This window comes from Aythya marila (assembly GCF_965140915.1).
Source record: "Aythya marila genome assembly, chromosome: 2".
In the NCBI taxonomy this organism is placed as follows: Eukaryota; Metazoa; Chordata; class Aves; order Anseriformes; family Anatidae; genus Aythya; species Aythya marila.
Genome location: NC_139043.1, coordinates 16,616,221 through 16,626,200, shown reverse-complemented (window position 1 = coordinate 16,626,200; position 9,980 = coordinate 16,616,221). Strand labels below are relative to the sequence as shown.

At 42.6% G+C, this 9,980-nt stretch overlaps 1 long non-coding RNA gene across 1 annotated transcript; it reads right to left on the bottom strand.

Moving 5' to 3' along the window:
- Window positions 1-224: 224 nt before the first annotated feature.
- LOC309875549 lies at window positions 225-5,997 on the bottom strand. Its single transcript, XR_014317054.1, has 3 exons — window positions 5,852-5,997; window positions 2,601-2,786; window positions 225-706 (listed from the first exon to the last, which is right to left on the bottom strand). It is a non-coding gene; the product is annotated as an uncharacterized lncRNA (long non-coding RNA).
- Window positions 5,998-9,980: the final 3,983 nt, after the last annotated feature.

Below are 9,980 nucleotides of genomic sequence, written 5' to 3'. Positions count from 1 at the left end.
CCTGCTCTGCAGTAGGGGCTTGGAAGTGCTTCAGTATCACAGGCAGAAAACAACCGTCCTGTCCTTCCTGAGCAGCCCTGGGCTCTGGAGGTAGCTGCTCAAACTGTGAGTGCTAAAATAAGGACCATCCAGAAGGAAAGGGCACTTTTTTTTTTTGGTGATGGCCAGCCAGTGCCAGAGCACCACATCAGCTCAGGGTGGCTAATGGTACAGGTGGGCACTATCACTGCCATCTCATACTCCTGCAAAACAGAAAGGAGTGTTTGGATGTGCAGAAAAGGACATTTAGGAGACTCAGCTCTTCGGGAGCCTGAGAAGACTGCTCAGGAGGAATAAACCTGGCAGCAACATGACTGTCTCCTTGCTCAAGGAGTTCTTGGACAGGCTGCAGAGGTGGCAGCGGGGGGGCAAATGAAAACAGAGAGGCCCTCCAAGCAAAAGTAGGCTATATTGCAGAGACACAGGCAATAATAAATGGATCAAGGTGATACATGGACGTGGCAAAAAGAAGTGTGAAGAAAACCTTGAAGCTGACAAAGGAGAGACATTTGTCAAGGAGACTGCCAGGGTCTGAGTGACCCTGGGAGCGCAGTCAGAGTGACAGATCTGGAAGACACCCCCAGCACCACCTGTCATGACTGTGATTAAAGAGATCGGTAGAAATGAGGGCATTATTTCTGTGGGGGATCAGACCTCTTTTTTTGATCTGCAAGAGAACAAAAAAAAAAAAAAAAAAAAAAAAAAAAAATCTAAGGGGATAAAGAAGAGAGGAAGAAGAAGCAGTAAGGAAGGAACCAAAGAGACAATCAGGAACTTACAGGAGGACCGACACAGATTCCTTGTTAGAGGATTAATAGGAGAAGAGCTTCTCACATGATTAAAAAAAAATAATAAATTGCCATCATCGCCATCCTACTGACAGATTTTTGCTTTGAGGAATATGATCTATAAAAATGAGTATTGCTCAAGGATAGTTTTTCTTCCTCTTCTGTTATCACTACAGACCTCAGCTAGCTAAGGCAAAGGGCAAAGTCCATAACTCAGTCTATATGGCAGTCACTGTGCCTGGAAAGTTCACTCAGTTATACCCCCAAATAAACCTATAAAAACAGTCCTTGAAGGTGAGCAATCCAGGAGACAGTCTTCCTGGATAAGGCATTTTTATGCTACCAAGAATGATCATAAACACACTTGATGCAAGGCTAAACGTGTCTTAATTTTTTCCAGTTCTAGATAACAGGATTGGTCTTAATTAAAAGAAAAAGCAGACTGAGCCAAAGAGCATGGAGAGCTAATCCACACACAGCCTGCTGGGCAGAAAAGCCCCACCAGTTGACTTGGAGGCACAGCAGGGACCTGGCAGGGACCTAGCAGTGATGACAGCCACGACACTGTGCAGCAGTAGGGGCATTCCCTTGATAAACACACTCCTGATCTGTACGTACTAGGCCTATCTAAATGACATTTTTGGCAACACGTGCACAACCTGGCACAAGCTGGAACAAATACGGGCATAATCCTACCAGCAGAGGGAATCAGGCAGATCTTGAAGGTCTGAATACTTATCCTCTTACTAGAGTGCATTGGGTGGGATGAGATACCTTAAAAAGTTAAATATTAATGGTCCTTTCCCCTCATTGCTCTTTACTCAAGGACATCACAGCTACAGCAAACAGCAAACTAGCCCATCAAGAGGGAATGGAGATTATCGGTTCCTGAAGTGGACATTTCTTACTCTCACTGGTCAAGTGAGAAGCTAGAACACAATCTCAAGTTTCACTGCTGAGGGTACAGAAGAATAGGTTTCCGTTTGAAAGTGTATTTATACCATAAGGTTATTGAAAAGCCCTTGTGGCAGTGAGATCTAAATGTTTCATTAATGAAAGCAGCAGATGAATAATCACAATAAAAGTGTCTGTTACCATGGGACAGGGAAACAGAAACACAATGGGCACTTGATGAGTGGCGATTAGTCTGGCTCCACAGACTATTTGGGAAATAGAGAAAAAAAAAATGAATGAATTGTATTAAAAGCCAATGTCAAAAGAGACAGTTGGGAAGCTTAGGTCAATGAAATTAAGGATGGTTACACCAAAAAGAGAGGCTGTCTCTGTGGATCTATGATTGAAGTGAAACTTTAAGTAGAAGTCATGTCTATGAGCCTGTAATTACAGGTTGTCAGGCATCGCAGGGATGCAGAGGGGCTGAACTCAGACTGTGTATACCTCCCACATGGTGTTTTCTGACTCTTTGCAATTGTTCAGCCTTATTGTTTTCTTAATACATTCCCCAAACCCTGCCCAGATATTCCCAGCTCAGCAATCACTATGACATTTGCTGCCTGAGGGGAACCCAGTAGCTGATGCTGAGCCAGCTTTAGTCCCACACAGCAGTGTGGCTGAGTTGGCTGCTCCAGCAGTACCTGGTGACCTTCTGAGTTCTCCCTGTGTGAAGTGGGACCTCCTGACCTAGCCACAGCCAAGGAAGAAGCAAAGGAGACAGATGTGAAAGTCACACCTGGATGTGCCAATGCTGACACAACTGGGAAAATTAAGTTAAGACTGTGAATATGGAAGAGAAAAAGAGTGAAGCAAATATACCTCTTTGTAGAAGAAAGTGACCCACAGCAAAGCAGGCAGAGCCAGGGGACCACAGCCCCAGCAGCTCTAAGGAACTTTCCTGTGCACAGTGGACATGGTTCAAGGTCTGGACCGTGCCTCATCATTTTGGTTAGTGGCTCCTACATAAGTCACGGGGCCCGTGCTGAGCTGATGTTGGAGGAAAAGCTGTGGAGATAAAAGAGCTAATTTCAGGACATACAGTAGTGGCCTTACTCCATTGTGGGAATGAGCAGGATTTTTTAGAGCTAAAAACAAATGGAAAGAGACAGAATGGGTAATCATCATTTGGGAAAAAAAAAAAAAAAAAAAAAAAAAAACCAAAGTGATTGTTATTTCTATATAAATTGCAATTATACACAGCAGAACCATCATACCTGATGTGTTATGCAAAAATTACATTTAAGGGAATACAAGAAGACAGTTTATCTAATAAAAAGGCCAGAGACATTTTATACTGCTTCAAAGGAAAGGGACACTGAAGAAGATGTTTAAGTTTTTCCGCATACACAGTCAATTCAAGTGAAACCATCCATGTTAGCAGCACAGAGAAAATTGTCTTTTTTTCTCTACAGCAATAGAGTTGTTCAAGCTGCTAAGGAATGCGCCCCTCCCTCACTCCCCAATATACTTTAGATTATATTTCTCATGACCTTTGGCTAAAATTAATAGAAGAAGATATCCAGAACAAATTTTTTAGTAGATATGGTAGTGGTATAGAGATGTTAAACAGTGGGCCACTCTTTATTGGAAATTACTGTGATTTTATTAATGGAATACGTCTAATGATCACTTCTGCTAAAAATAAAGTCTAATCGAGAAAGCCATAATTAAAGTATAGACCAGCCTCTGATCCAGATAGAGCATTATTACTTTTATATAACACTGATGGGCTATCACCAATACTGGGTTAGAAACTGTCATTTCTACTTGATGGGGAAAACAAGCTTAGGTCAAGCAAACACAGATATATTTTAGAATATATGTAAAAAAATAAAAGCAAGAAAAGATAAAAGATACTGAGAATGAGTCTGATATTTTTGATTTAACCCCTAATGGAACACTTCCTTTCAGAGTATTTAATTCCCTAAAAACAGTTTGCTATTCTTTGTGAAGTTCAGATCAGTTCTTAGATGAAAAATATTTCTGATGAAAAGAATAAAAAAAGTTCAATTTGAAATACCAAACAAAAAGTTTTTCATGTTGTTTTCTAAAGTACATCATGAAATGTGTCAGAATGAAAAGTTTTTCCAAGTACAGAAGTATTTATTAATTTGTGATCTAAATTCAAACTTTCACCTCTCTAAAAAAACATTGTTTTCTCTAAAACCAACCTTTATAGCAAATGTCTTATATGTAAAAAACAAAAAGACCTCCACTCCATTTAACCTATTCTGGCATTTTGTACAACAGAGAACGTACAAATAGGATTTTCTCTCTATGAAAATCCTATTTTTTTCCTCTTTTCTCTAAGAAGCGCATATCAAAGAAGTTGTGGCTATATATAAAAGGGGAGAAGGGGAGACAAAGATGTGAGAATGTCCTGGTGTAAAAGGTGTCCTCAGGAGGGACCATGGGCAGCAGAGAGCAGCAGCAGACCTGGAGCCATCCAAGGCATGAATCCTCCACATGCTGAGGGACTTACAGCCCACTTTTCCCAGTGCCAGGGAGCAAATGCACTGGGCATAGCGGCAGGCTGGGAAAGCACTTGTTCTCCTGCAAATCCTAGGGAAATACTGGAATTCAGAGGCACATGTAAGGCCGGCTCCCTGTCCTGGGCTCTGGTGGATCTCCACAGGCTCAATATCTGGTGTTCATATTACATATGAGTGCTGGTTTCATCCTCCTCAGGAAGTCTTTATTCTCAGCACACTGGCTACAAACCCATTCGGAGTGTGGAGTGTAAGCTGATCTGTGAGCTCCTGGTGCCTGCAAAGCTTAATCATGTCCTTCTCTAAAAAGAAACACGTGACGTCAAGATCTGAGTGATAAGAATATGGGACACATTAGTCATGGAAGAGCTGACATTCATAAAGCAACAACAACAAGGAGATTACCTTGATATGGCTGCCCTTCTTAACGTGTGTGTACAAGGAAAACTCCTAATACCTAAAAAACAGAGACTTAATTCCTTTTGCTTCTGCTAATAAGTGTCCTGCCCTTTGCTGTATGAGAACACCACCATCTGCAGCAGATGCATGCAATAAAATCATAAAGCGCATGAGAAAGCTGCAATAAGACTACATAGATCACTGCTCCAACACACAAACTGCTGCCTTTCAGACAATTTTGGTTTTATTATTAAAGATAATTGTATTCTTGGTAGTTTGCAAATGAAGATTGAAAAACCCATACTCTAAGCCCTTGGAGTAAGCATATGAAAAGTGTCATGGCTTTTAATTAAGTCAGTTCTTAGAGAAGTGGCAAAAGCCTTGACCTTGCAAAGTGCTCAACAGCATGCCTGGAGTGAAGCGTGCAGTCACAGCAGAGCCTGTTGGTGGGGTGAATTAACCCAGGTTTACGAGCCTGGCAGTGCCGAGGCAGGACCCAGCATGTGAGATGGGCAGGACCCATCACTGGGCAGCTCCTGGGGTGGGCTCCAGCCTGGGTTTCCCACCTCAGTCCAGGGCAGAAAAGATAATGTCACTGGGGCATCAGCCAGAGACAGCACACTTGAAAACAGAAAGCTGAAGGCATCTCCAGAAGGTGACACAACTGTTGCTGACTGCTTGGGTAACTTCTGACACCACACCTACGCTCCTTAACCCATGTGCTAACACACTGGGCTCAAAGCATCAGCCACCTCTGTCTGCACCAGAAATCAAACCACAGCCCATATTCCTAGAAATTGGGGCTTCCTTGCCCCTCGCTGGTGTTATGGTGGTGAATGTGAGAAGCTGTAGTAAGGCCAAGGCTTGCAGAGGTGGGGTGCAGGAGGTGCCTGTCCCAGCCCAGGCTGGGGGAGTGCTTGCAGGGTGACTGTCCCTGACCGTCCCCCAGCTGCAGGACAGTCACTCCCCAGCTGGGACCAAGCGTGAGACCGCAGGTACTGGATGTGCAGTCACTCTTTGCTTATAGCTGAACACTAAGGCACAGGTCTGGAGACTTAAAGATCCCACAAAGCCAGCTAGAAATGTCTGTTAAAACTTCAGCACTTGGCCTCAGCTTTAAGGAGCGGATTAATAGCCACTGCAAAATTCCCCAGACCAAGTGCATAACTTCCAGGTCATTACCTGTAGGACAAGGCAGGTCTCTGCTGATCACTGCTGCCTCAGGGAACCAGGACCGACCTTCAGGCAGCAAGAGGCTGGTTCAGGAGTTCAAGATAACAGCTCTACGGAGAGCAAAGCAAAGACTGGGGTTGTGGCAGATATGTGGCAGTAAGCGATGGGAGCAATTTGAGAAAATCCTTGTAAACTGAAGGAAGACAGCCACCCCCAAAAAAAATCATAAAAGGTGACCCATGTCTCCTTTTGCCTACTGCCAAGTGACACCACAGACCGGAAAAAATGGGATTTCCTGGGGGAAATCTTAGAGGCAGTAGGGAAGTGTTCCCACTGTGTTAATGCTACTGGGTGAGGATGGACTTGTTCTTCCTTTCAGAGAAACTTTATCAGATCAGCATAAGCACTTTCAGTTTTTCCTAAAGTACCCAGTGCATGTTTACCAACCCCTTTTCTTGGGAGAAAGGTCCCCAGCCCTATGCATCAGTCCTGATAACAGCACTTTGAAATTCACAAACAAGCCACTAGGGCCATAAAATTTGTTCTTCTGTCTTCTAAGAATATGTTAAGATGCAAATACTCCAAATAGCTGAAGTTGTCAGGACCCAGAAACCAGCAGGACTTCTGTGAAATTCAGCGTGTCCTGCATTTGTAAAAGTTACCTTAAAAACACAAGGGAACCTGAGCCCACCAGAGACCCTGCTGCGGGTATTCCCTGCACAGAGATCTCAAAGCAAGCGGACTGTGTCTTTCTTGGCAGCTGGCTGAACTGCAAACTCAAACAAGCAAAAGCAATCTGTAATCAAATACTGACATTTAGAGTACCTTACTTCAAGTCTTTCAAAGGAACGGATTTGAAAAGCCTGATCAATAATATTGTGGGTGTTTTTCCATTGACATTTCATTTCTCAATTGAGGTAAATACCTTGCATAAATGATTGTGGAAAAATGTTCTGAATGAAAAGTATTCACTAAAATGATGGTGAAATTTTTACTTCTTTTTCCATAAAAAGGAAAGAACATGTTTTTTTTCCATAAAATTGTACTGAATTAAATATTATCCCCTCCCCTCCCCCCTTACCACATTCAGTATCCAGCAGCAAATTAACTCGATATTACATAAGACATTCCTGAAATAGGCATTAGATTCTTGGAGCTGTCAGTAGCTTTCATCTACCAGTGCCAACTATCACAGTACTAAATGTTTTTTTTCCTAAACCCCAGATCCTGAATTTATCTAATTAATTGACAATTTTTGTTGTCTCAGACTCTTAAAGTTAACAAAAAGCTGGGAACCTTGCAGCTGAAAAAGTATGAAAGCACAGGCAGCAGCACACAATACCAAAGTCTGTAATGAGAAAAAACTTACGAATTTTGGGTGCAGATCCTGATTTCTGAATGCTTTTCTGGGAATGTCTTTCCTGGCCCTTGACAGGAATTACTGGGCCAGGGAAAGACAAGCTATATACTGTGCTGGCCGGTGTTAAAGCCTCTCCTTCTGGAGTATGGCTGTGCCCTTAGTTTCATCTCCAGAAGGAAGCTGCATGACACTTGGGGTTGCACATCAGTGCTCCTGCAGCTACACATTTAGGGAGTGTTAGGCTGACTTTTTGTCCTCTAAGAACATCAGGCTATTGTATTTTTCTGGTCATGAGTGTGTTTCCTATGTGTCTCTACACAAACACACGCACGCACAGAGCACAGATGCCTAAATAGCCTCATTCATAACAAGGGCATCACATTTCAAAGACGAGAGAGGCCCAGACGATTTTTTTTTTTAATTCAATTCCCCTCTGTGAGCCTCTCTCGGGTGCTTATGTGAATTAAGCCCCTAATCTTCTGAGCTTTGCCCACCATGTGTTATTAGAGCAATTGGCTTTTCAAGGAAAACTTTGATTTCATAAAAGTAGCTGGTAGTCAGAACCGCTCCTTTAGGATTCCCATAGACTTGGATGGACTGCTCCTTCGCTGTGCCTTCTTAACACAAACCCTTCAAAGCCAGGCTGTAGGAGATACAGCCCTTCCTCCAGCAAACTTCCTTCTCCAAAGCCTTCTAGCAGCTGGGAGGGGCACAAGCTGCACGTGCTATCGACATTAGATTAAAAATGAGATGGAAAAGAAGTGTGAGACACTCAGTGGGGGATGCCTGATCATGCCAGGACCCACCCTTGCCCTCCAGAGCCCCACTGATTCCCATCCTACCCCTGAGTGCTGTCTGTGGAGGCAGCTGGGTGCTGGGATCACGGCCAGGCTGGTGTCATGAGCACACTCATGCCCTGGGCTGGGGACAGGCACCTTAGCTAGCAGACACCTTTGTGCAGCCAGGAGTGAAAGGTTTTAGTGAATAAAGTTTTGGAGAAACTGCAATGCTGCATTTTGTTCCACAAAGTTTACAGCTCCTCACCTCTGGCCCTGCTTAATGCTATAATTACTCTCTTAAATTTCTCTTTATTTAACGTCACCCAGCCTGTCTTCTTTTGTTACCATTTATTTAACTAAAACAGGCAGAGGCTGATATTGAAGGCAGGCATGGAGCCAGCATGTTAAAACCTGCTTTTAATTTAAGGTTCTGGGGCTAGTTTCCTAGCCATTACCACATTTCAGAGAAAATGAATTTTCTTTCTCTCTGTCAAATGATGGCTGATCTAGATCTAATTAGGGTCAGTTTCACCTAAAGATGAGTCATTTACATTCTGAATATATGGCTTCCAAATTATCGTTTTGGTTTAACATCAGACATGAGCAAACCCATGCGTATCTTTTTTAGATAGTACCGAAGATAAAAATCAATAGATTTTTGTTCCACAAATACCTTCCCCAGCAAAAAGATGGCAGCTGGTTGAAGAGAAAAAGATACTGTTCGGAGTAAGGACAAATAAGATTAAGGTTAATTGCAGAATGTAATTTCCTGAGTGGCAGAAAAAGTAGCCTTTTTTATATGTATGGGAAAATAAAATAAAAATAAAAATAAAAGCCCTGAACATTCAAGAATGTAATGGTAAATTTTTACTCCTTGCCCCCTCCAAAAAAATAAAAAAAAATATCTGACTATGCAGTGCCATAGCTCTTTCTTGGAGCATCATATGGCTGGTTGGTTATTGGCATATCAGAACGACTGAAGAAACAAAACAGACTGTAGTGGGAGCAACCAAAAAGAAAAAGCTTATTTAATACAACACCGTAATTCTTTAGCAGTATTGTCAAATTGTAAACTCAGTTTGGAGAAAAACTCCCTTTGTTAAAGATGCCAAAACCCCCAACCCTTTTCATCTGGGAGCCGTTTGTGTAATCAGTATGTCTTGTAGCAAACTAAAAGAACACAATAATATGACATCTTGCAGCCTCGCTCTGCCAGGAAAGCCTTGAAAACAGGAATTTCTGTCATCACTCTCATTTGTACTCCGCAGTCTTCCTTAACCTTCATTCCCTCTTACTTCCAGTGTGTGTGTCACTAGATGACCGAGAATCAGAAGGAGCCACATATCTCCTGTCCTGAGACCTGGCCCCTTACCAGGATAACGCCAAGGCACTCAGCGGAGCCTAATGGAGATGGCTGGGACATAATCACTTCAGTGTTAGGGATTAATAAGGTCACTGAAGCACACTGTGGAAATTAAATCTCATGCATCTTCTTGTAAAACCCAATAACATGTAACATAACCCTATTATTTTGTATTTTAAGTAACTTTGTCAGTGGGGGAACTATTCCTTTGTCAGAATTGGCTTCCTTGGAGGATGTGTTATCAGTAAACTCACGAGTAAATGCTGGTCAGAAGTGCAGATGACACCGAGCCTCTGCTGTTCAGTGGGATTAAGCAAAGCAGACTTCTGCTGTCAGCAAGGGGAAGCCAAGTTATTTAGGGCAGCTATAAATCAGCCAGGCACTAGGAGAACCCAGCATGACTGGAACCCCACAGACTCTGCAGATCCTTTCTCCACTGGGCTCCCACTGAGGAACTGCAGCACTGGTATCTTAGATCTGTTTATGTCTGCTAGGCTAAGAGCAGCTTTCATACATGAGCTCTTATGACTGACATATTTTCTTTTCATTTGGAAAAAACAAAAACAAAAACAAAAACAAAAACAAAAACAAAAACAAAAACAAAAAAAATTACAATCCTTGCTACTTGCCTTGGTG